Source organism: Ambystoma mexicanum, chromosome 5q (genome assembly GCF_040938575.1).
Source record: "Ambystoma mexicanum isolate Mex_15411 chromosome 5q, UKY_AmexF1_1, whole genome shotgun sequence".
Classification (NCBI taxonomy): domain Eukaryota; kingdom Metazoa; phylum Chordata; class Amphibia; order Caudata; family Ambystomatidae; genus Ambystoma; species Ambystoma mexicanum.
Window position 1 is genome coordinate 883,253,710 of NC_090933.1, and position 27,489 is coordinate 883,281,198.

A 27,489-nucleotide genomic window follows, 5' to 3' on the forward strand; every position below is an offset into this window, starting at 1 on the left:
AGTTGCTGATGTAGAAGGCCTGACAAAGGTGCAACCAGATAGTAGTTGATGAAAGTGCTAAACTGTGGATCTAACAAAGACAGCCCTTTGAAGCTGCTGTGGGGGAGTCACATTTTCAGAAAACAGTTTGTGGCAAATCATCCTGACGAAGATAGTTGTTTATTCCAAGAAGACAAATGTGAAACTTGTTCTTACTATAGGGGGCTTTTCCCACCTTACTCCCCGGGAATCCCCTAATCCCGACCCTGAGGGTGAACTAACGAGGGAGGACTACCCGGGTGGAGGTTCCTCTGGGATTGAGGAGGGAGTGTCTAAAGGTGAGACATGTTATCCCCCTTTCCTGACTGTACTCTACCCAAACTTTCCATCCCTTTTAATGGTACACTACAACTCCCATAATTCAATTTTCCCACTAGCTGCCAAAGGATTGGGACGAAGAAGAACATGTTGATGAGGATTACCCATAGGGATCCATGGGCAATTTATTCCTATGGGAATTCTCCATTTTGTCCCTTTAATAAGGTCAGGCAGCGCTAGGCAACTACTCCCACCTGACTCCAATTGGTTTTCCCACCAAGTATAAAAGGTGGAGCACACAGGCACACTCTGGGTGAGCTGGGAATGCAGAGAGGACCTGGAGAGCCAAGAAGCAGGAGGGAGTAGAGGAAGCTGCCTGGAGAGTCCAGAGGCGAAAGGAGTGGCAAATTGCTGGCCTGGTGTCTGGGACGGGCTGCAGCGTGGATACGGAGCCGTGTCTTCAAAGAGCAAGAGAAGACAGACTGCAGCCTGCTGGCTGTGTCCACTGGAGTGCTTGTTTCCACTGAGCGTGTGAATGGAAGCCCAGGTGTCACAGGGGCAATGAGGAAGACCACAACCCAACTCTGAGAGCAGTGGAAACCAGCAGAGAATAACACAGGACTGGTAAGTTTTGTGAAACCCGGTGCGTTTCGTGAAACCCAGTGCACCTGTGAAAGAAAGCTTTAGAGAAAGCCCTTTGCTCCAAACGAAAGGAGCGGAGTGCGGGCAGCACTATTGAAGTCAGGAAAGGAAGTTCTGAAAAAGCCTTGAATGGAAAGCTCCATAGCCTAAGGAAGAGAGGCATTATGGGAAGTGTAGTTTAAAGAGGATGCAAGCAGTCCCGGGACAAGAAAAAGACTTTGTAAAAATGAAAGCAGCTTTCTAAAGTGATGGGAACCTGTATGAAGTTCGAAATAGAAGTGAAAGAGAAAGCCTAAAAGGGGAGCTTCGCAAGAAAGGAAAAGTGAGCTAAAAATCCCAAGTGAGTCTACCTCTGGAAATGAACTGTGATTAATATTTGTGAAAGCTAAGAAAGTGAACCTAAGGGTCTCGGACCCATATGAAAAGCACAAGAGCATCTGAGAATCCAGGGCTTTGGGACCCATAGTGGAACTACAGAGTGCCAGGGGCATGAACCAGAGCACCAGGGGCATGACTCGAGTGAAATGTTAGCCAGGTATCAGAGTGGTACCGCACATGCCTGAGGAATACTGTGCGTTTGCCAATAGTCTCTGATATGAAGATTTGTTACTAGTGATTGAAAGGTTGGGGAAGGGAACCCCAGTGTTGAACAAGTGATAACCAAGTGAAAGGAACAGAAGAGTGTGATCTTGAAACTTCCTGAAGAAAGGTAACTAGAAGGGCTACTGAGTCTCTGGAGAAAGAAAAGCCTCTTCTTGCCTAAAGGAACTTTGAACTTTATGAAAGGAACTTTAAACCTTGAGATAAGGATCTGTTGAAACATCGTGAAACTGTTGGGGAAGCAAATCCCCTGTGAAAACAATATACGGGAATTCTATTGTGACATTCATGGAGAAAGAAACCAATTGAAAACTGTGATGTAATATGACATTTAGAAGTCCACAAAAGACTGATGAATAGCGACCTTTTTGAGAAACTTGAATATGAACTGTCCCAATACATGGGACTGTGATTGACCCAAGTGGCTGAAACTTGGAGAAGGAAGCTGTGGGACGGCTCCATCGTTTTTTCGACATCCTGTTGGTGCACTGTTCAAGTCTATGAAACATTGTGAAATCCTGAGTAGCTTAAGCCATCCTGATATTACACATTTACTTTGATCCAATCCCGTACACATTATTGTATTAGGACAAGCATAGGTTTGATAGACCGCTTTATTATTTTGACTGACAAACTTTGGACTACCTTTGACTTGATGGTCGAGACTACTCCCATTGGAGAGATAAGGCAAGTTAGGCAGTCCCCAACCCCATTTCTATTCAATAAATGTTTTGAAAATGTATATCTCTTGTGTCTGTGTCTACTTGTGATAACATGCCTTTTTCACATTTGGTGCATTGTTGAGACAACAGAACGTTTTGTTATGAAGTTTAAATTCTAAAGGACTGTGTTGGAACTTTGTGACAAAACCGGGATTTCCTTGTTTCTTTTGAACTGTGGAGAAAACCCTTACTCAGATCTGGGGAAGGGGAGTTCACCCAGGTTCTGAGAAGAGACAGTGGTCATACTGTTTGACTGTATGATGTATATATATATATATATGTGTTGAATTGAATTGCCATGCATTTTCTTTTTGCTTTATTGAATGTACAATAAGGATAGTGAGGCATTTATTCAACCTTTTAATTTAATAAAATGGCTAATTTTGAAAACTCTCTCCAAAGTTGTCCACTTCACATTTCTGACCTCTCACATGGAGGACAGAGGGATGGGGGACTTACAGACATAACAATCCAGGTAATGTCGGCACTACCAATGCAGTTTACACAGTCATTATGCTAAAACGGCAAGCTGTCACTTCCCGAGCAATCCATTACACTCCGACAGAGGGCTGACAAAGTAGGTCCATTGATCGCCCAAAGGATAGGCAATCTCAGGAGCTAATTACAGCAATAACATGGAATATGCGAGGTCTGAATAAGGTTATCACCTAGAAAAGTAATGCCTTACATTAAGAGACATGAGACCAAGATTGCGATGCTGGAGAAAACACATTTTTCCTCAGTTATACCATCCACATTTGTGTAGTAATATGTTAATAAATGGGTGACATCCTACAACACACATTGATTCCCTGGAGTCTCGACTTCCAGTGCATCAACTAATACATGATCCAGAGGGCTGCTGGCTGGTTGTGCAAGGTGACTTTTTGTGGAAGCCAGATGCTCTAGTAAATGCATATGGTCCCAGCATTGACTCCCCTACCTTCTGAGATGTTTAGTAGAGTACTGCACCCATTCCCAGATGCAAATATTACCATGGGGGTGACTTCGACACTATCACCAACCTTGCACTTGATAGATCCTCTGACAAACCAAGACCCCTCAGTCAAGCTGCCACAACTCTTATAGCACTGGGTGAAATGTATGATCTTAACCGATGCATGGCAGAACAGCATGGTAAGGCTAAGGAATAGACCTACTACTCAGCAGTGCACAACTCACAAGCACCATCGTGCCCCGTACCCTTTCAGACTGCTACCTCGTTATGGTAACGTTAGATTGGCATAACATACCAAAACCAGGATATAGCTAGAGGTTTAAATCTGAGGCATTAACAGACATGACCGTCAATCAGATCCTGCATGCAGAACTCTTAGAATACCTGGACACAATCCTGGGCTCAGTGAAGACTGCAGTGATGATATAGGTGGCTTAGAAGTTCTTTATCAGAGGGATATGCATAACCAGAACCGGGTGTCCTTAAAGCAATTGGGAGATCACTGGATAAGCTAGAAACAAAATTACAAGAATCGGAAATAAAGTATGGCCAAACCAATTTGCCCTTGGAAAATTAAAGAAAAGCTTGAAGAATTTAGATTCGTAGTTGAACCTGCGGTAGTATATGACCTGTAAAGTTGTCATCTCGGAAATATGGTGAAGGGGACAAGACAGGCAGGACACTTGCTCACATAATTAAAGGAAAGAACAGAGCAGAGCAGAATGATGAGATTGTGAGCAGGGGAAACAGATCAGCCATCCTGAGGGCATAACCCATGCTTTTCCAAGCTTTTATACTGAACTGGTTGAATAAACAGCCCACTGAGCCAGCTTGAAAACGATCTGAATGAGGCTGTGCTAGCATGGATAGCTGAGCAATATGGAGATCCATTGAACTAACCCATTACTGTGGAAGAGTTAAAGCTAGCAATCTCCGGCCCTCCTGTGAAAAGGCACCAGGACCAGATGGTCTCACAATCAAATACTACAGGGAATACAAAGGATGGATCGATTGGTGCCACTTCTGTTTCTTTTGGAGATCTACGGGCAGGCTCTCCAATTGGGGGTCGTACCCTTAATTTATAGAGGCTGCTCTGATAGTGATCCCAAAGCCTGAGAAGGAGAAAATGCAATACTTTTCCTATACACACCTCTCCTTGTTGAATGCTGACAACAAAATACTGGCAAAAATGATAGTTAACAGACTTAAGCTTCTAATGCGAACATGACTTCTTCCTGCCCAATCTGTTTATAACCGGTGTAAGGGCGTGCCCCGTACTCACCTCAAACCAAGCACGCCCACCACTTGAAGAACAAGTACACGTTTTGTAAATAAAGCAGGTTTATGGTACAATTATCACGGAGCAGTTAGATGGTACTGTAGAAGCAAACTAACCCAAGTCTCAACATACCACATCAGTTGACATCTTATATACAATTTTGCAACAGTTAAAACCCTCCCAAATACTTTATTACAATCCACCCCCAACCTGTGATTGGACAAAACCCTCTTCAAAGAAATCCCATCTTTCTCCAAATCCTATGTTTCCATTGGTAGCCCTTATCTTAATTATCTTCAGATCATGTGTAGAACACCCCTCTTCTTAGGATTCATTGTAGTGGTCCATGCCATCATTATTCAGTAAAACATTGTTAAACATAATTACTAGCAATAACTGGCCTGAGTGCTTTCAACCTTAATTGCACATAATTTGCATAAATATTTTAAGCGCTATGTGGCAGGGTAGGTAAATAATTTCTCTTTTAGTTAGCAATACTATCTCATCCCCAGGCCACTGGATTAATTGGAAAATTCGGATCTAAAACCCGCCTGCTTTTCAGATGTTTAGCACAACTGAAAATAGAATTATGTTATTTTTAATTTTATTGGTTTTTACAAACCTTTAAAATAAGTACAACATGTACACACACATATTAACATATGTCATATAACAGACACCAACAAACCGTCCATTTCCATGACTTACACATTTAACGTCAACATACACTATTTCACCCAATGTTACTATTTACAGGAGATATTCCTTCTGTTGGGGTCAGGCAGGTTTCGATTATTTCCAACAGCCGCGTTAAAGGAAGTATTCGGTTCCCTGAAACATCAACTTCCACCAGTCGTCTGCACACAAGGATGGATGGTTTAGGCTCCAGGGACCCAAGTGAATTGTCCTCTCAGATCTTAATTTAGTACAAAATAGCACTAAATGTTTAAGTGATTCATTTTCGCTTGAACACAACCTACATTCAGGTGTCAAATGGCCATAACCCTTCCATAGGCGAAGCCGATCGACAGTTTTAAACATTTTCAGTCGAAACAGTATGAACAGACTGCGCGCCTGCGGATTGGGAAATAGTGCCACATAGTTCTGAAGAGTGTTGAAGGCACGTGCCTCTAATGGCACGTCGCTCATGCGACTAGCGGCTGATCTCTCCACACAAGTTTCGTCCCAATCTGCATGCCAGATTTTAAGCTTGGTTGCATCCGGATTCTCATGAAGCATATCAACTTTGATGTCATATTTTTTTAGGATTGCCTCACATCTGTTTGTCCACATATAGACAATTTTGGAGTTAGCGGGTCAGATGTCGTGAAAGATATCAAATTGTGGAATCTGCGCACGAGTGCAGGTCTTTCGATACAGGTTCAACAGGCTCCAACATATTCTTGCGTGCATCGATATTAGTGCAAGCTTATATCTTATACAAGACATCTTCACACCCCTAGGGAGGGTTAGTACCTTAGTCCAAAAGCAATTTTCTAAGGAGGCCCAGGTCTCATAAGGACAGCCAAGGGCATTTTCTGCCCCGTATGTCACAACCGGAATGACCTTCTGTTGATAGAAGGACAAAACGGGTCGTAATGAAAATTTACCAAATTTCTTATGGATTATCAATGCCTGGCTTGCTAGTTGTTTACATTTCCTTCTAGTTTCCACAAGCCAGGGCCCGTTATTTATGGCAGAGCTTATTGTCATCCGAAGATATTTTACATTTTAAGAGATCTGAAGCGTTTCTTGTCCTAGGGACCATTTTATGTTTTTACTATTGGTCACTCCACTGCCATTTAGGGTTCTGCAGGACCAATATTTCGCATTTCTTGGTGTTGATCGCTAAGTTGTTGGATGTGACGTATCGTTGCACAGCATTTAGTTTTCTTTGCAACCCGATAGACGTCACATCCATAACGATCAGGTCATCTGCATAGAGCAGCCAGCTTAAGTGTGTATTGGCGACTTTTGGCGGGAAGGACTTAACCTTGTTAATTGAGTCGCCTATTTCGTAGTTAAAGAGGCTAAATATGGCTGCGGCCAAAGGACAACCCTGTTTCTTTCCTTTAAAGTTGTCAATAGAGGCGGATAAAGGGCCAGATTGATCCAGGCGAACTCGAATGGAGGTCTTCGTGTGGAGTTCTCTGATGGCTGCAGTTAAGTCCAACGGACACCCCCAACTCTTCAATTTAGCCCACAAAAGCACTCTGTCAATGGAGTCAAATGCGTACGAGAAATCTATAAATGCTAAATACACCTTTTGTGTTTGATTTGATAGCCTCCATTTTGATTATGTTTAGCAATAATAAATTTAGCGAGTAGCCCACATGCTTTACGAAGCCTGATTGGGATTTATCCACATGGGCTGCTGATGTCAACCAGGCTATCAGTTTTTGCTATAACATTGTGGCGTGGATTTTGCCTACTACATCCAACAATGCGACAGGCCAGTAGTTTTTCGGATTGGATCTATCGCCCTTTTTAAAAATAGGTACGATAATCGCACACTTCCAAGATTTAGGCATCTGACGGGTTTGGACTATCCTTTTACAGAGTGTCTCACAAAACTCTGCCCATATCTCTGGGAACTGTTTGAAAGTAAAGTTTGTGAGCCCGTCAGGGCCTGGTGCTCGCAAATTTTTTGCTTTTTTGATTATGTCCATTATATCATCTTTTGGAAAAACTAGAGCCCAGGGTTTGGACGTTTCCTTTGCTGGAATTTCCGAGGACTGAGTTGAAGGATATAATGCTCCAAAATGGGTTATCCAGTGAGCTTCTGACACCATACATGCTTGAATAGCATTTTGTGGGGCATGCAAGTTGTTAATAAGGCACCAAAAGTCCTTTGTGGTTTTATTTTGCAAGATCCTCAACATTAGTTCAGCATCATTTTGCAACATAACTTGCTTGTGCGATTTTACCCAGTTTTTATACCTTTGCTTTGCAGCCTTAGCTGCTTGCAGACGGGCGTGTTCATCTAGCATCTTAGAGTGTCTTAACTCACTACGTAACAAACGCTTGTGTTTCAAGAGCTCCAAATCAAAGCTATGAGCACGTACGTAGGACTTGTTTATGAGGCCCGTCTTTTTTGGTTTAAATTGCATCAATAGCTGATCATATTCCAGAGATCGACTGACATTACAGTACTCGCTTGTCAGGTGTTCAAACTCGTGCATGTCCAATCTCAGGCGAACTCTAATTGATTCAGCCTGGATTTTGTGCTGCCAAATAGATGTTGGGGCTTTTAGTTTAGTTGAAAATTCTGCTACCAGCATATCATGGTCGCTGTCATTTTTCTTTATGACCTTCATTGAGCTTATTCGCGGATGTAAAGATTCTGAAACAAACATATAGTCAATTGTTGAGACCAGGCTTGCCCGGTGTAGGCTGGTGGCATGTCGTTGTGGGTGTTCCCGTTTAACATCTGAAAGATATGTGCGGCCATCTCTTCTGTCCATGATTGTACTAATAGGTTTTTTTTCCGCATCTGACGGTTTGAACAGGTCAATGTTCAAGTCACCACAAATGATTATATTCGGCCATCCAGAATACTCCATCAGAAGGTCCAGTATTTCCATTATTTTGTTGATAAAGACTTGTTTTCCGGCCCTTTTATGGTTCCAATACGTGTTTACCAACGTTATTAAATCAATACACGTTCCTAAGGGGCAGAGAAATTCTATGGAGGTTATCTGAATAAATGGGGAGTAGTTAGTTGAATTTACAATCCTCCAGCCTGAAGATCTTCTAATCATAGTGAGTAAGCCTGCCATTGGACGACCTTTTAAAGGTTTTACTGTGGGATTTAATGCAACCTCAAAATCAGTGGTGACCGGGGCTTCTGTTAACCATGTTTCCTGTAAGCAGACGATCTGTAGTTGATCAAGCCAATTTGAGTTGAATAGATGCAAGAAACCACGGGTATTCCTAGATGCAAGACTGCACACGTCCTGCACTAAGACTTTTTGGCATTATTGTTGTGATTTGATACTCAATGACTCAGGCAACCAGAGCCACTCATGAGTTTCCATAGTGGGTTTCTCAAGATGGTCTCTCAAACTCTCAGTTGAGGCCAGGCGTATGTTTCTATTGATTGTTATTCTTATCTTATCTTTTTGGGGAGCCATTTCCATAAGTAGCATGGATGGTTCTTGAACAGGATGCTTTGATGATGGGTTATTTTTGACGACCACTTGATCCTTGTTAGTTCCAAGGCAAGAGATTATTTTTACTTCACATTCAGTCAGGTTATTGACAGACAATGTTTTAAAGGTAGAGGCTCCCGGTAGAGGCTTACAACTAACAGGATCATCCACTCTGGAGTCCAATGAACGGTACGTTTCGTCAAACTTATAGACATCGAAGCCTAGAGAGAACAACGCTACGTTGGCGTCCATAATAGTTGACGCAAACAAGGAAGATAAAACATGGAGGACGACTTTCCCCTTTCTGTTCTCATCGAGAAATTCCACGATCTTCAAATCGTTGGAGCTTATTGCTCGCAGTGATGGCACCAAATGAAGTAGTCTAATGATGTTACCTCGATTCAGTATTAATTTGTCAGAGGGTTCCAGCCTCTCAATTATCAGTTTCTGAACCAAGATTGACGAATTGGTGCTTCTGGGGGAAGAACCTTTAATGAATTGCACGCGCTTTGGCGGTCCTTTTGGGTCTTGAGGTCGGCCTATGCGTCTGCCAGTTTTGCACCCTTCGGGAGAACTTTTTGGCTCTCCTTTTTTCTCCCAAGACACGAAGTTAGGTGACACGCAAGAATTGGACCCTCGATTATTGGTACAATGAAGATGTCGGGGTACAAAATTCTGCATCCTTTTTTCGTGTAAGGTTAGGAAGACCGACTGGCTGAGCAAGTTGGTTGTGAAGGCGAACTGTCGTCAATGATAATGCGACAGATTCTGCCATGTGGGTTCAGTTCCTCTCGAGATGCTTGCAGGGACTACTTTAAGTTGTAAGCGTTGTTAGTCACTCTTGAGGCCATACTGAGTACCTGAGGCTCCTTTGAGCAGCCCTGTGCGTTTAGGTTCGTCATGCCCTTGGTACTGCTCGGCTCAACAATCTATATAATCGGTGTCTTCGTAAGTTGACAAATTTAACAACTCACTGGGTATGTCTTGAGCTGTCTCCACTGAAACCACTTTGATGTTGGTTGTGGGGGCAGCCTGTACAACACATACTTGCTGTCGTTGATTATTGGGTTGAGATGACGCAATTATGCATTTGTTAATGCTGCTAATCACAGTCTGTACTACATTTATGTTCCGCAAGAATTTCCGGGCCCCTTGTAGAGACTTATTTTTCCGACTGATTTGATTCTTAGTTTTTTTCGTTTGCTTTGGTGGTTGCATAATAACCCGTTTTAGTAAGACGGGAGTTGTCGGAATTTGGGGGCCCCCATTAAATATTGCATAAACGATCGGTTGCGTCATATCGGGAGCCTTTGGAAGAATGTTGTTAACTGCGTCCACGCTCTACCCCAACTGCGAGGAAGAGGCCACCTGAGAGTCCAGATTTGCTTGATTTGAGCTGTTCCGAGCTTGTTCGAATGCAGTATTAAAGGAAATGTCTGCAGTAGTTGCAATGCGATCACTCGCAGAAGTTGGTAGACCTACCGTTCCTGGAGAAGATGTCTGCTCATTTGTTGTTGTCGAGGAAGGAATCCTTAGCTCGATTAGGGCAAGGAACGTTGCGGGCTTTGTCACAGGCGCATCACTCGGTCTCGACAACAATCTAGTGTCCACGGCCGTAGAGTCTGCCTTTTCTGAAAGAGTTGTGTGGGGGGGCCTGTGTACCTCGTTGTTCAGCGTTTCGATTAGATGAGGTGCTGTCAGGCACAAATGTTTCAAGATGACATTCTCTGTTTGTGAGACGGCCCTCGGGTTTAAATAGCGCAAGTGCCTCTCTTGCGACTTCAGCCAGAAGTTTTTTTTTTATCAAAGGTATAATTTTTCCTTTGATCATTTAGAAGGCTGAAAGATGCATCAAGCCTCTTAATTCCTTCATGTTGTTTATTATATGAGCGGTCGCACACTTGTTCCAGATGAATTAACTTAGAGAGCACTAAGGCCACCGTTGTCGCTAAATCCCTGGTTGCTTCGTGCATACTTTCGTATAGTTTCATGAACGGTGCCAAGGAAATTGCTGTTGATGAAATCAAAATGGCTTGTAGATCATGGGGTAAGACAGTGATGGTTTTATTAGGGGAGGACTCATGGACCTGATAAGGCCTTGTGTTTGTTACAGGAACTTCCCTGCCTTGATGAATTTTTGGGAATGGACGTTCCATAAGAGAAGAATCCTGAGAGTCCTCCAGGCACGACCCATTCCTTCCGGGAGACAGTGGGATGACCATAGACAAGTCATTGTCGACAATGGCTTTCTGTTGTCGCGATAACCTCTTTTGAGAGGATAGCAAATGGGTAGATACATCATCTAAATGACAGTTATTATCAGTATGGCCATCTGTTTTTGTTCGATTGTAACACACTCTATGCCAAATGTCCTCCCGTTAATTGAGAGTTTAGTCTTTTAACTGGATGTCTATCCATTTTAATTGGTGAATGCGGACACCCTCTGTGGGCGTGCTCATTACATGTTTTGTTCAATGCTATCAGGTTTGCCAGCACTTTATTTGCAAATACAATCGAACCTCCTGGTTTCTCATTACGTTAGCCTTGGGCATTGACTCACCCTGTGTTTTTACTGCTAGCCAAAACTAATAGTGAAAACCCTTCTGTCACGCTCCCATGCCTCAGGAGATTCTCTGCCATCTGTGATATTTATCAGACCATAAAACTCATTGCCACTTTCTGCAGAGGAGCTGACCGCAAAGGTTGTGAAGTTACCTATTCACCCATCCCCTGGCTTCTGAAAATTCACAGAATCAGTTTCTCAAAAGTTAAAGTTCACTTTGAAAACAGCCTCGACTGACATGTTTTTGATTCATTTGTAAAAAGCCACTACATTGAGATTCATGAATTCCCCATGTATTTGTATCAATGTGCATGTATGTTTTAATACCGGTTTCCTATACCCTGTCCTCTTCCTTGCGTGTACATTAAAACTCTTCCTTGTCTCTTCAGTGTTCATGTATTTAAAAGCACCCTGTGTATGAATAGTCTTTGTTACATTTGGTGATTTTGGCATTTTATCCTTCTGCGCACTTGCAAGCTAATATGTATCAAGTCTAGATTCACAATAATGTGCAACACCCTCCAGGTCGACCAATTGTATCAGGAGTTTCTCCCATTTTGGATGCTTTGTCCAAATTTGCGGACATATATTTACATTCATTTGTGTCCAAAATGTCCCCTTTTGTCCAAGACACCAGGAGTGTCATTAACCGAATTGAAAGCATGAGGTTTGATTCCACACAACAGCACATTTGTATGGATATCTGTGTCACTGTATACATGTACTCCTCAACAGGCCACCATGGAAGTGATTAGTGAGGTTTTGTTAGGTCGTGAGGATGACCATCCAGCTCCTAACTCTTTTATCATGTGGTGCGTGGAAATGGCGTTAACCAAGATCTTTTTCAAATTTCAGCACCAGTTCTATCTGCAGGTTGAACGGATTGCCATGGGTGCAGCCTTGAATCCTAATTTGGCCAATTTGTATCTAGATACTTTTCAAAAGAGCACCATCTATCACAATACGAATCTGTATCGGGAGAACATAAGTGAATGGTCATGTTACATGGACAACGTTCTTATTATGTGGTCTGGTTGTCAGATTGATGCTTTAGAGTTTATCACCTGGCTCAACAATCAAAACAGATATTTGAAATGCGGCTAATACCAACCGCAAGTTTTTATTGGATGAAAAACCACAAAGAAACTCCTCTTCCAATAAACTTGTATTTGTTAACACCTTTACTAATAGAGCTAGGAGAAATTGCAGTGATGAACAGAATTTTGCAGTAGAATGTAAGTCAATAGGAACCAGATTTAAAGAGAGAGGCTACTCAATGCCAATTATTAACAAAGCCTTGCAAAAAGTAAAAGGTATGACACAGCTTTCTATTCTTTCGCAGACTCAGGGCCCACAAGTAAAAAATCTTGAGACCTTTCCAAAACATGTACATTTCATTACAAAATTTTCCAGTGATTCAAAATTCATTTTCTATATGCTGAACAAACATTGGAACCTTCTACTATTAGACCCAGATTTGAAATCATATATACCTGAGAAACCCAAGATTATACTTACAAAAGCCCCAACTCTAAGAAATTTACTCAGCTCGTCTTTCTTGAAATCTGGTTCCATTAGACAGCACAACTGGCTTTCTGATATGACAAAACCAATTGGTTTTTATAAGTGCGGGACATGCAACTTCTGTCAATTTGCTCTGTCTCCTACAAAAGTCTTCACGTGCCATGGAGATTTACAGGTCAGAATAACAGATTTCATTAACTGCCGCTCCAAGTACATCATATATGGAATTGTTTGTGTGTGCAAGAGTGGATATGTTGGCCGTACGATCCGGGAGCTAAGAATAAGGATCAGAGAACATCTCGCCAACCTCAATAGTCAAGATGCTAAATTACCTTTCGCACTACATTGGCAAATTGAACACCAAATGGCACACCAACAGGACATTAAATTCATTGGTCTGAAATCCATCAAGCCACATATCAGGGGTGGCGATCGACAACTTCAACTACGCCACGAAGAAGCATGCATGATCTGCAAACTACGATGTGTGCAACTCAGTTTAAATCAAGAACATGAATTAAATGTGTTCCTATAAGCATTTTATATGTGTTCTATAGACGCAACTTGCGATATGTTGGTACATGTTGATGCACCCATATCCCAATAGTTGCATTGGGGTAATTTCTGTTGAATTTGGACGCTTTCAACTTTCTAATACACTCATAACAATACATTTTTTTGCAACTTACTTGCCCAGAGTTCCTTTGGTTGCTCATTACAAGATGTCCCATCCACTCATCTCAACCCTCCAATCTCAATGGATGGGTTTTTAACATCACTTACGAGCGGTATTTATTATGAGTACTATCACATTATTTTACCCTTCAATAAACTGTAGACCTCCTTACAGGTTTTCCAAATACCAGAAGATACCTATGTAACTACAGTAACAAATACAAGTTTATGATCTAAAATGGCACACGGCTGAACTTGCTCGACATGTGCTATTCCCAATTATGGGATCTAACTTGCTTGCATTCCTTGGATGACCTGCGCACTTTCAACTTTGTGCCAATACTCAAACGCCAAATACACAATTGATACATTAACTTCTCAACTCACTTATCTTAATAAATGTATGCGTCAATGCTTTGGCGGGGACCGCATCGGGCCGATGCCTACATGACCAGTAATTAGTACACAGCATGCTTACTAGCGACTGTATTATATTATTAAGTACACATTACCAATGGGTTTGTTGATTTTATTTAATATCCCCACGTTCATGTTCTGGACGCTTGGCACTAAAACCAGGAAGTGTTACCAGGCAACAGCCGGTCACATGACGTGAGCTCCATCAGGATTGGACAAATAGGCCAACGCCTATAAATATGAAGTATTAGTTACACTATCATGCAGTTGGTATTTACCAGTACATTTACAGCATAACAAGCTTTTATCTTTTTGGTTACAAGCTCATTTTGCATGCAAAATCAACACAATGCTTTTTGGGACACGTTGATTTTAAGCAGCCCAGTGTTGCTAGGCAACGTCGTAATACTCAGATTACGTGGTCAGAGAGCTTTTAGCTTTCCTGGTCTGTTATAGGCTATTGCAGCCAACACCTTCATTCTTTGACCGTACGATCTGCCACACGGCTTTCATTTCATTAGAGGATTGCATTGAAGCTGTTATTTGGTGAGTTTCCGCAGTTAACACTTGAGCGGATACAATGAGCTTACACAGTAGGAACGTTCATCCTAATTTTACTTTACAAGCGGAATACAGTGCGCTATAATGCTATATTGTCCGAAGGACGGATTGATGTAGATTATATTTTCCGTACTCTCTCTCTTGCAGTTACTTGAAATAATCTAGCCAACTGCGAATGCATTTCATGGAACTTCTTCCTTGTTGACCACTCGGCTAGCAACCTCCCAAAAAAACAGGCAGGTGAACGTTGGTAACTTTCAAGACTAACTTTAATTTAAACATTGGTGATACTTTGAGCTTCTGATTCAACGGGCATAACATCAGTAGTACGCTTCACTTTCAGATCCTTCGCACCATTGACCACCTCATAAAGATTGAGTAGAATACACACTGTGAATTTGCGCAGGACTGTGCGCATAACCAGCACTCTGTTTACCAGGTATTTTCCAGTTAAAACATTGCCAGTAAGGATGTGGTTATGCGCAACAAGTACCATATATGTTGCTTTGCACATGTATTCTTGAAACTAATATTGTTGGACTTTTTCTGACGCTAAACAATAATTTTTTTGTCTTCTTTTCTCTTATCCCTGCCCCCTTCCCGTCTTCTTCCTCTTCTGATTTATGTTTTCTGATTTTGCATTGCATTGCATGAATACTAATGTTCAAATAACATTACCTTATGTTTTGTTGGTCTTATTTTAACAATGTGTTACAGTTGGACTATTTGACACAGTCAATTATATATTATATACGCCCTGAGGACGGCCCGGTTAGGGTTGAAACACGTGTTGGCGTTGTCTTTGATGTTACTTTTTACTATGGTTGCTTTTGGTGATTGGCGTTAATTTTGACGTCACTTTGTACTATGGTTGCTTTTGTTCATTCTCAGCACGTAAGTGTTAATTGCCTAAAATAACAAAAAAATGTACAACCTAACAAGTGGCTCTGTCACAATTCTTCCACCCCAGTTATTTGAGTAGATTTACTTTGATTGACATAGAATTGTTCTAAACACTTGCTGTGAAATGTATTATCTTGTGGGTAGCGCAAACAGTGACAGACTGGCAAGTGCTTGATACATTCTGTTTTGAAGTTTTTTTTGGGGAAATTACCCTTCCTGCTTTCACTGCTGCTGCACACCGGACAACTACTAAACTTTTTGAGATATATATTCAGCTCTTATTTATATAGTGAGCTGTGCGCACCTCCAACTCAAGGATAATTTCTCATACACCTTTACCTTTACTAACATGTCATGCAAAACCAAATTTGTGATCAGCAAAAATTGGCGTAAATGTTTCGACAGGCACTTACAAACACTGTTGATCGCATATAAGAAGAGCACCAACATTAGGAATTTAATCATCCACAATGATATCCAAAAAGGTATCAATAAACCAAAAACTATAACCTAACTGTGGGGCCTTCCACAGGTCATTGGACACAGGAGATGTGGGTCATGCTCTGTATGTGAATTAACTTACGATACATTGAATGTTGATTTGGGTATGGTGAAATTATGGCAACTTAAGGATTTCACCAATTGTAATTCCAACAATGTTGTTTACATGATCAAACGCCTGTGTGATCTGATTTACATTGGGACGAACAATCGTACATGTAAAACATGCATGATTGAGCACCGGAGCCGTTCACACAATCCGATTGAGACAGCATCGATGGTCAAACAATTCATGGCAAAGGGACATTCCCAAACACAACTGAAATGGGTGATATTAATGAAGATTCGTGGCCCTTGTCAACATTCTATCAACCATGAATTGTTAAAAATGCAACAGAATTTTCTTTTTTTTGACAGTCACATCAGGGCTTGAATGATCCTACTGACTGGAATACTGCTCAGTAAATGTGTTTATATCTTATGTCCCCAATTCAACACTCACTGTCAATTGGGATGTTGTCATCCACCACTTTGTATCTCATCTGGGTTGATAGATTACAACAGGGTCTTTCTTGAACACTGTCTAACATTCAAACATTTGGTTATAGTTTGTGGTTGCCTTTGATTGTTTGCTAATGCTCCCACATTGTTTTTAGATTTTGACTGTTGTTGTCCTGCATATCCGTGATACTAGTATGGATTGGATTATTGTGCCTTTATTCATATGCGTTCACGATGTATATACTCAGAGGCACATTTAAATGTGCGATTCGTAAACATCTTTGCCCTTTGAAACATGGCAGAGGTTTTGGTGCTTAGAGAATGATTTGCGTTCCGCTTTTCAGGCACCTGGCTCGGTTTGTTGGTTTCCATTATTAACCGGCGTGCCCACATGACTGTCCAGACGCTTTATTTCCATTGTTCAGACGTACATAATGTTTACATGTACGATCATGTGACTTCTCCGGTTGAATATTAGCTTTCTCTCGTCCAGCTCTTGCTTTCTTCTCTCCGATTTGCGCAGAACTAAACCTTCCATCTCCGTAATACTGGTGAGTTTGGAGGTCGATACATCCATGTGTTTGAATGGCTTTTGCGGACTGAGTCCTTTTGAGCTGTAATTTGACTCTGGTCTTGTAATATAATTGCTTCAGGTGATTCATTCCCCGTATACAGATCAACACCGTGTTTGCTCTTGATCTCCTGAATATTGGTGAGTGCTGTGGCTACTTATCCATTTTATGAATGCTTGCTGCATTGCTCCTTTTTGGCTGCAAATTGACGCTTTACCTGGTATACAATTGATTTAGGTGATTTATTCCCCGCACAAGGCTGGTGTACATGGCGGTTTCTTCAACTTTTCAACTCATCGGCCTTGCATGAGGGTACAGTTTCAGGTCCTTTTTGTGATGTCAATAATGCGGTGCACATTGGGGTGCAGTAGTCTTGACATGGTGGTGCATGATTGAAAACAATATACATTCTCATGGTGCATGCTGATTGCGGGTGTATACATTGCATGTAGATTGTATTTAGAGAGATGTACCACTTAGCAAGTAGTTGGCTAATGTGGTATTTTGCAGGGTGCTTGACGTGAACATATTGGGTTGCTATTGAGGAGTCTGAGAAGACAGTCCTGACAAGGAGAACTGTTTGTTTTTGATGTCTTGCAGATATTGGTTGCGCAATTGTTTGAGATGATCGGGATCAATTTGAAACAGATACATTCATGGTGTAATTCATGATTTATAGTAAATGAAGTGCTCCCTGATAGACCATTATAACAGGTAGGCATTGAGTACAAAAAGGTCAATTGTGTAATTTCTAGCATTTCATAGGATTTTGACCCACTTGCCAGGGCTCACATGGTAATGATCGAGTCTGTTTTTCTTTTTGTTGTAGTAGGTTGAACAGAGATAATTATTTTGGTGTCCACACAATAGATGAAGACGATTTCCTCTTTACTAAGGAGGATTCACAACACAAAGCGTCCACCAGCGTCCCTCAGGCCAAGCCAACTCCAGCACTGCCACCTACCTTCTCGGTCATCTGGCCCATGAAGCGTGTGTCAGTTGAGGCTTTCGTTGCCACTTTCTCGCCCCCTTCTCTGGCTGACTCCCATCCTGACACAGCCCTTTCCAAGTTCCACTCTTCTATCTCTGATACTCTCGATGTTCTTGCTCCTGTCACGAAGATCCGTTTGAAGCCTAAAGCCAAATGCAACTTTTGGTACGACTCTGACCTCGTCACCCTTAAACGCAAGTGTACTGTGGCTGAGAGGAAATGGCTGGCATCCTGCGCATCCTCTGACAAATTGGCCTGCTGCCTGGTCCAAAGGCAATACCGACTCTCTCTCCGCACTAAGAAGAGAGCCCACATCCAAGTCTGCATCTCTGTGGCATCTAACAACTCGGCTGTCATGATGCCTACCCCCGGAGCATCAGGCCAGGCCCAGCACCCCCGGAAGCAGGCATCATGCCCTCGGGTAAAAGCCCAGCGGCCCCTTATAGGGACTCTTTGGACTCAGTCCTGGCACCTTTGGCGCCAGGCTCATGTTGGACATCATTCCTGGCGCCATAGGCGCCAGGCTCATAAAGGGAGGTGTTTTGTGCACTTACCTGATGCAGACCATGCTGCACGCTTCAGGCCTCCCTGAGACCTGAAAGGGACTATTTTTTTCATAGGGACTATTTTTTCACTCGGGCGTGGCCAGGGAAGGATACATACCTAGTTGGGGAAGGATACATACCTGGGACTTCTTTGGAGGCTATTTAAGACACGCCCAGACAGCAGCTCATGCTTCGCGTTGTTCTGCTTCCTGCAGCTTAACGCTCACCGTGTCTGCTCCTGCTCCTGGACTACAGCCACGCCCGTCTTGAACCTGGAAGACCTGCAAGGAAGGAAGAGAAGAGAAAGGTGAAAACCAAGGATTATTTTCAAGCTTCTTACCTGCATCCGGAATCTTCTCGACAGCATCCCTGAAGGAAGACTTCAATTTAAAAGCATTGCGTTGCTCGCTGCAGCGCCACGCTTCACTCACCTGTCCTGTCCTCGAGACATCTCCCGGCTCCATCGCGGCTGTCGGCATCGGACGCCACATCTCTGCACCTAGGGGAGAGAGGAAGAAACAAAACGTGAGCAGAAGGACACACAGAAGGAAAGCCTGATTAACAGCCATAATACTTACCGGCTTTTCTTCCACATTTCGGGTCGGCGCCGCCCCGTTGGCAGGTACCGTATCCCGGCCCCTATGGGGAAAGGACTAGAGACATTTGAGAGGAATGATAAGGACATCTAGAGGGATCACCCTCATTACTACTCACCTCGGCAGGTTAACCCCTCGACGCATCGCCTTCATTCTGCACCTGAAATAAAGGACAGATCACAGGTGAGAAAGACAGCATAAAGGGGGCCTCACTTGAACTTTGAACTTTCATACTTACGGCGCATCGCTCAGGAAAGTCAAGTGGATTTTGCCAGCGCCATTCTGAAAACCAGTGAAGTAACTGGACGAACGCGCGCCCCTGCACCAGAAGCAGGATGGAGAGTTCAACCTTCCAAACCATAAGGTGAGCTTAAACCGGGTTTGGAGGAATAGAGAGGAACGGAGGGGGAAGGGGGGAGCTAGCACACCATTCTGCAGACTGTTAATCCCCTTTCACATCTGCAGAAGGATATTCCTATGGGCCAAGGAAGCACGATTTGGAGGTCCTATCCAATCGGTGTTCCGGGTCCTGCGCATCACGCTAGAAGAGGCCGCAGTAATCCAGACTAGATCAGCGCCCCCGTGGGAACCAGGTGGGCGTTACATCGGCCAACCTCTTTAAAATCTACTAGGAGCTGGCCAATCCTGCTGCTGTCTCTACTTCTCCTGTCCCCTTCCAGGCCCTCTGCTTGGCCCTGGCTTCTCATTTCATCTCTAAAAACCAGGACATCCTGTCCACCCTCTCGTCCTCTCCTCATCTACCCGCTTCTCTCTCCGCTACCTCTGGCCCCCCTGCGGCTGTCTCTCCTGCCTCTTTCTCTTCCTTTACTCTTTTATTCCCCGGTGAGATCTCTAGACAAGTCTGATCTATGAAAGTCTCATCAAAACAGGTTCTTCCCTGTTCTTCCAAAACAATCAAGGACCATATTGACACCCTCGCTCCTGCCCTGGCCAACTTCTGCAATCACTCCTTCACCACTGGATTCTTCCCCTCCCCCTGAAGCACTCTTGTGCACCCTCTTCTCAAGAAATCTTCTGCCCACTACTCCTGTCCAGCTAACTATCGCCCTATCTCCATCACTCCTTTTCTGTGCAAACTCCTGGAAAAGCTGGCCATCTCCCAGTTTAACCTCCAAACTGATTCGATTTGTTGTCTCCATGACAATCAGTCTGGCTTCAGAGCAGCCAAAAGCACGGAAACTGCTCTCCTGAACATCTGTGAAGACCTGCTCTCCAACCTTGATTCTAATCTCCCCCTGTCCTCATCTTACTCAATCTCTCTTCTGCCTTTAACTCGGTCAGCCATGCGATTCGGCTCAACCGCCTCCGTGATAACCTGGGTATGACCAATCAGGCCCTGGCCTGGCTGACCTCTTTCCTCTCCAACCAACCCTCCCAGGTCCAACTTGGGTCCTTCCCTTCCTCTATCTCACACTCTACCTGTGGTGTTCCCCAGGGGTCTAACCTCTTTCCTTGGCTTTTCACCCAATACCTGGCACCCTTTGCCCACTGCATTGCTGCTCTCTGTTCCAAGTTTCAATGCAATGCAGATGACACTCAGCTCATTTTCAGGCTCCCCTCTGCCACCTCTTCTCCCTCTCTCATTTCTGACTGTCTGTCTGCAATCATGGAGTGGTGTGCCGCCAATGACCTCTGCCGTAACACTAGTAAGACAGAGATCCTCCTCATCGGCACACCTGCACCTTCCTTTCCTGTCACTCTCTGGCCGACCTCCCTGGGCCCTCTCCCTACTCCCACCTGTGAGGCTAAGAACCCCGGGGTCATTTTCGACTACACACTTTCCTTTTCTCCTCACATTTCTGACATCTCCAAGAAGTCACACTACCACCTTCACCTTCTCAGAGGTGGTATTCTTTGTTACCTCTCCTTCCCCCAGAAGCTCACTGTCTCTAGAGCTCTGGTTCTCTCTAGGCTGGACTTCTGTGACAGCCTCTTTTTATATCTGCCTACGTCTACTCTCCACCCTCTGCAATTTATCCAGAACGATGCAAGACTTGTCCCTGGCCTCAAGCCCAGGGATCGTATCTCTCCAGCCCTGAAATCTCTTCATTGGCTCCCAGTGGCTACAAGGATTAAGTTCTAGACCCTCTACATTGGCCACAAGGTTTTCTGGGACATGGGCCCACAATACCTTCAACTCTTCCTTCAGAAATACCTTCCTACTCAAGCTCTTTGCTTTTCCACCTCCAACTCACTCAGGGTCAGTTGCTTCTCCAAGCAACAAGTCGGTGGTAGATCTCTTTGTTCGGCTGGGGCCTCCCACTGGAACAGCCTCCATGCCTCTCTGAAACTTAAGGAGAACCATTTTCGGTTCCGGAAGCACCTCAAGACCTTCCTCTTTGCTTCTGCCTTTTATCTTCCTCTCCCTGCAGATCTATGTCTGCTATTGCAACTGGGCACCTGGTTACCTTCTGAAATACCTGGTCCCTGCGTACCCGCACTGCCTCCTGGCAACCCTTGCACTTGGGTCTGTATCTGCAACCCTACAGTCCCCTTACCTGCACTTATTAGACACCTGTGTCTGCACCTAACCCTTGCACTTGCCACCTGTAGGCCGCACTACTTGTTGTTTTCTTGATCCCTTGTTCAGCACTTTCCACTCCCCCTGCACTGAAACTTGCACAATCTCAATGTCACTGTGCCTTGTAAGATTGCTCATTTTTTCTCCCTTGCTTCGTCACGCCTTGAAACTCTTGTGTATAGGCGCGCTATAAATAAAATATATCATATCACCATATGGATATGAATTATAAGTGTACCTGTGAGGAATGCCGAGCAAATTAGCAGTATCGACAGAAACATGTTGGGTTTGATGTATAAACTTTGTATACATTAACATTAGGGTTGAACATACAATGTAGCATATCCTCCGGTTTGTTTTGTGTGAATTATCTCTTTGGACACTTTGGACACTTCTTGTGGTCATCAAATTGATGTTTTTTCTTACTCCTACGTCCTGTCCTTTGTCCTCCATACTGTTTGGGCGTTCCTCGATAGGGATGGGAAACAGAACCCTTTTCACCAGAATAATTGTCGTTCCCTTTAAATTTAGATGCGCCTGGGTGCACGGTGAGGGAGCATGCACTCTCCTGACTCCGCCCACCGGTGCCACTCCTCAGTCATCTTTTTCATGTCGACCGATTTCACCAGCGCTCCTGGGTTAGGCCTCTGGCCTTGTAATTTAACATACTGTGTCCTATGGTGCCACACTCCTCCCCGGCGCATGTCGACGGCGGCAGGATTCAGCAGGTGTCCGGCCTGCAACGGTTCCTTCCTCACATCGGATCCACATGCATTCTGCCTCAGGTGCCCTGGTCCAGACCACGGCTGGGGCAGCTGCTCGGCATGCGACGCACTCACCTCGTGTTTGTTGAAGCACCTCTTGGCCAGGTGGAGGCAGCTGTTCTCGAGATCACCACTGGGAGATTCTCAAGTAGTAAGTCAGGAGGAAGACCAGGCCAAAGGTAGGTGCCCTGTTCTCCTCTGCACCCCGCAAGGGCAACACCTTTCATGGGAACCGTCCAAGCAGGAGGGGCCTTCCAGGTCCTAAGACCAGCAAGGGGGCAGAGGCTGGAGGAGCTACCGGCCAACCGGCTAACCGGCTGAGGCGGGTCCACAGACCCTCCCGGTCCCAGCGCTGAGGGCCTGCAAGGTTCTTATACCGGGGATCTCTCAGAGTGGCTCTGCTCTGATATCGGGCCCTATCCTGAGGGGGTGCCTTTACGCATTACCAGCGATATGGACGAGGGCACTCAGGATACCAGCTACCTACCTGAGGTGTAGGGAAAGGGTGAGCCTTTGCAATCCAGCGCACAGGTGGAGACTGGTCCCAGTACAGCAGTTTTTAAGCAGCAGGCACATGCCACAGTACAGAACAAAATGGCCACCCAGCCAGCCAAAATGTCAGCGCTTCCAGGGCCTTCCCGTTCCATCATGCAGGCATCGGAGAACACGTCAAGGTGGGATTGGTCAACACCAGTTACCTGGTCCACCTCTTACGCAACATGATCCGCACTGGTGTGATTCACAGACCCTAGCTATGCCAGGCAAGGTGCGGCGAGGGCACAGGTACAGGTCCAAGGACCTACTCCCATGCCAGTAGGCTCCTATCCAGTGTGCGAGGACAGGTTCTTCGAAAAAGTTCCTCACCCTCATGAGATCACCACAAATGGGCACCCTACTCGGGGGGGGGGGGGTCATTCAAGAAATGCTTCCTCCTGTGCCGCCTCAACCTTCTGTCATGTCCCCATTACCAGTGCAGGCCCAGGCTCCTGCACCACCCCAGGTGCATATCGGCACAGTGGCACAGCCCCCGCTGAAACCACCAGCACTGCCTGTTAGCGCCCCATAACTGCCCGTAGCATCCCCAGCACTCCATTGGCCACACCTAACCTGCAGGACACAGCGGGGGACACAAACGACGATGAGGACCAGGACACTTCCTCTTCAGCTAGGGCCTTCAATGAGAGGCTGGCAGGCGTCAGAGTATCTGGGTATACCAGAATCGCAGGTTGAAAAACCGAAGGTGAGGGTATTGGCAGAGGTGCTAACTATCCGCTCATCCGCAAGAACCGGCATACCTTTACAGAAAGATGTTGAAGCTTTAGCCAAGAAAGGCTGGGTGAAGCCATATTCCACACAACCTACCAACAAGCGCCTGGATGCCAAATATAGGCAGGCAGAGGGGGATGCTTTTGTTCCGTCGGTGCACCCAGAGCCGCATTCCTCAGTTATTGCGGGTGGCCTCTATGTATTCTACGCCTCAGGCCTACACATCTGCCTCTACATCAGCCCTCCTAGGAAAGGAAGAAAAGCTCCTGGAGGTTATGGGAAGAAGATTTATCTACGCTCCACCTCTGACAGGCCAATGCGGACGCCATGCTTGCTGCAGTGAATCAAAAACAATGGCGGGAGATAGTGGAATTCCTCCCTGAGCTTCCGGCGCACAGTCAGGCAAGATTCAAGGAGGGTCTGCCAGAGGCGAAGATAGTGGCCGGGATATGATGGAGTCAACTGTGGCACACATAGACGCCACAGGCAGGGCTATTTGTATCGCCACTGACATGAGGATGACAGCTTGGCTTAAGCGACTCTGTTTAACCCCGATGGGCAGGAGCGCATCCTCGACCTGCCCTTCGAGGGGGTGGGAGGGGCTTGTTTCATTCATAGAAACACTTGTGTACAGGAGCGTTATAAATGCCACATCATAACAATGGACAAGGAGCTGGACAAAAAGAAAAACAGCTCCCAAACAGCTATGTCCCTGTCAATTCTAACTAAGGAGCACCGTTCCAGGCAGCCAGACATGTCACCAAGACAGCACCTGCGCAAGCAGCGCAATTCATCTAACAAGGGGTTCTTCCATTCCCCCTCCGAGACACCAGCCTCAGAAGGAAAGAAACATTGATGGTGCCATCCAGATACACAGTTCTCCGGTGGGGGCCAGGTTTACCCTTCACATTCACTCCTGGTGGGCAAGGTTCACAGACCCATGGATCCTCTCAGTGGTTTCCTTGGGCTTCTGCCTGCCAATACCTCCATCAAGCCCCCCCCTCTACCACATATTGGCACACCAACTCTTCTGGCGGATGTCTGCTCGCTCATGGCAAATTAGGCAGTGGAAGAGGTTCCAGCCTCAGAGCGAGGCATGGGCTTCTATTCCTGTACCTTCGCAAAACAGAAAAGCTGGCCTGAGAGTTGTACTAGACCTTTCATCCTTGAACCTTTCCCTAGCCCTCCATAAATTCATGATGGTTAATCCAGCACACATTGCGGAGACACTGTGTGGGGGAGACTGGATGTGCTCCCTGTGTCTGAAAGATGCGTACCTGCACATCCCGATTTCGGAGCCCCATCATTCCTTCCTCAGGTTCAGAATCATGGGCTTTCATTTCCCATGCAGTCCTTAACATTCCTGGGGCTAATTTGGGATGCGAGGGTGGAAAATATCTTCCCTTCAGATGACAAAATCATGGCCTTCAAGAAGGCCATGGGGCATTTTCTCAGCAGACCAGTAACCTTGGCATGGTGGTACCATCACCTGCTCGGAATAATGGCACCTTGCCTCTTGGCGGTGCCAAACACAAGGCTCAATAAGAGGGGGCTGCAGCTGCATTTCTCAGCCTCTTGGAATCAGGAGATGGGCTCCCAAGCGGCTCCAGTAAGTGTACCACAACACCTTCACCAGGACCTTTTGTGGTGGAGGGCAGATGCCAACCTGTTAGCGGGCAGGTCATTCAGTCAGCTGCCCCCCAGATCAACATTACCACAGACGCGTCCCTAGAGGGATGGGGGGGCTACCCTGGACAACCACAGTGGCCCATGGAGTTTGGTCATAGCAGGAACAACTGGAACACATCAACTGGCTTGAGATGATGGCCATCTGGCTTGCTCTCAAAGTGTTCCGTCCCATGGTCAGCAAAAAGTCGGTTTGCATTCAGACAGACAGCTCCACATGCATTGACATATGGGAGTGGGCACTGGTGAACAACATGTTCTTATCGGCAGTCCACATTCCATGGGAATCCAACTTGGAAGCAGACGTACTCAAGAGGCTGGGGGTCGACAACCATGAGTGGCAGTTGAATGAAGATGTCCTGGGGGAGATATTCATCAGGTGGGGCCACCCTCAGGTGGACCTATTCGCCACCAAGATCAACAGCAGATGCAACCAGTTTTCATCCTGGATGGGGCAAGGCAGGGGCTCTCTGGGGCATGTGTTGCAGATTCAGTGGAATGACATGAGTGCACACGCCTTTCCCCCCACTCCATTGATTCACAAGGTCATCTGCAAGGTAAAGGAGTCACAGAGGCTGCAGCTCATCTTGCTAGCACCGTGGTGGCCTATCCCAGCAGGGGCGCAGGTTCACCCCGCTCCGCAGAAGTTAGACCTGGCAGTGTGGTTCCTGAACAAGTTACTCTGAAACATCTGCACCCGTCACAGGGCCACCTGGCTATCGTTCAGGGGGCAAGAATCAACGCCACAGTGAGTCAGTACAAAAGCAAATGGAGCAGGTTCTGTCACTGGATCAAGGCAAACAGGATAGATCCTCTGGCATGCTCACTGGATGATGTGATATCCTTCTCTGCAAATCTGTGTGCAGTTAGACACCTGTCATACTTATTTTACGGCCATAGGAGCCTACAAGAACTCCAGAGATAGCATCTTCTCCTCCTCTAACCTGGTGGTTAGAATCAGATACATCAGCTGCAGCTCTTTTTTTTAGATATGAAAAAGACTTTGATTCTTTAAGAGTGGCCTTTCCTATTTACAATACTGAACAGAATGGGTATGGGCCAACCTGACTTAAATAAAATTACTATACAGAAAGCCCAAGGAAAGAAATCGACATAAATGATTAGTCCTCTAAAACGATCATCTAGAAAGAGGTACTAGGCGGGGCTGCCCCCCTCATCTATACTATTTGGCATCACAATTGAACCCCTGACTAGCAACATGAGAACATAATGACGACCAGGGGATAACATTTTCACTAGAAAGTAGTGATCTCCTTATTTTCTGCACAGGGAAAATTCAAGGAGCAAATGAGATTAGGGTCACCATCATGAATCAAAAAATCGATGAAGCCTCAGATTCCAGCACAATTCCTATGGACCTATACAATCGGAACCCTGAATTTGAGCGCTGTATCGTCCATGCTTACTCAATGCAGTGTTGGACGCAAAGTTCGAACCACCCTCATTGACAAAAGCAAAAATAGTCCTGCTCTATAAATAGGGGGAGGGGGAGAGGATCCATTGAACTTCCGCCCAATCTCATTGCTAGATGCGGGGGGCAAAATATTTGCCAGAGCTGTGCTGACGCCTTTTGGGTCGAGGAAAGAAACATGATAAACCATCTGCAGGCCGGTTTTCAAACACGTACTAGTACTGAAGACCTGAGCTTGCGCATGCAGCTCCTCTGCGATATATACGTGGCCCTAAGAAACATTAACTTATTCTACATATTAATTGATTTAAAGACCGCTTTCGATTGTGTCCCCAGAGACAGGCTATGGAGTACCCAGATAGAACAAGTTATACCCCCAGCACTTCTTGCAGCCATCCAACTTCTCTTGACGAATAGTGAAGCTGTGGTAAGGTGGAACGTGGATGGCTGGACAAATAGGCGTGTGCCATGGCAACGTGCTTGCGCCAATATTATATTGTATTTATATCAACGGTGTCATAGAACGCCTGCAAGCAACCTCCACTGATGCATCAGCAATGGCAGGAGAGAGATATTCGATCATTATGCGGTTCTCATCTCTTTGGCAGCCGTAGGCTAAAATCTTCATAAATTCTTAAGAGTTTTGCAAGGCGAATGGATTATCCATAAATGTAAAGAAAAGTTAGGTTGGACATCCAAATGAAGGGCGCAAAAATAGAGCATGTTGCCACTTATGACTATGTAGGGTTAAGTGTCAGAGATAACTGTACCTGGACCTCCCAAGTAGGGAAGGCTGAGGTG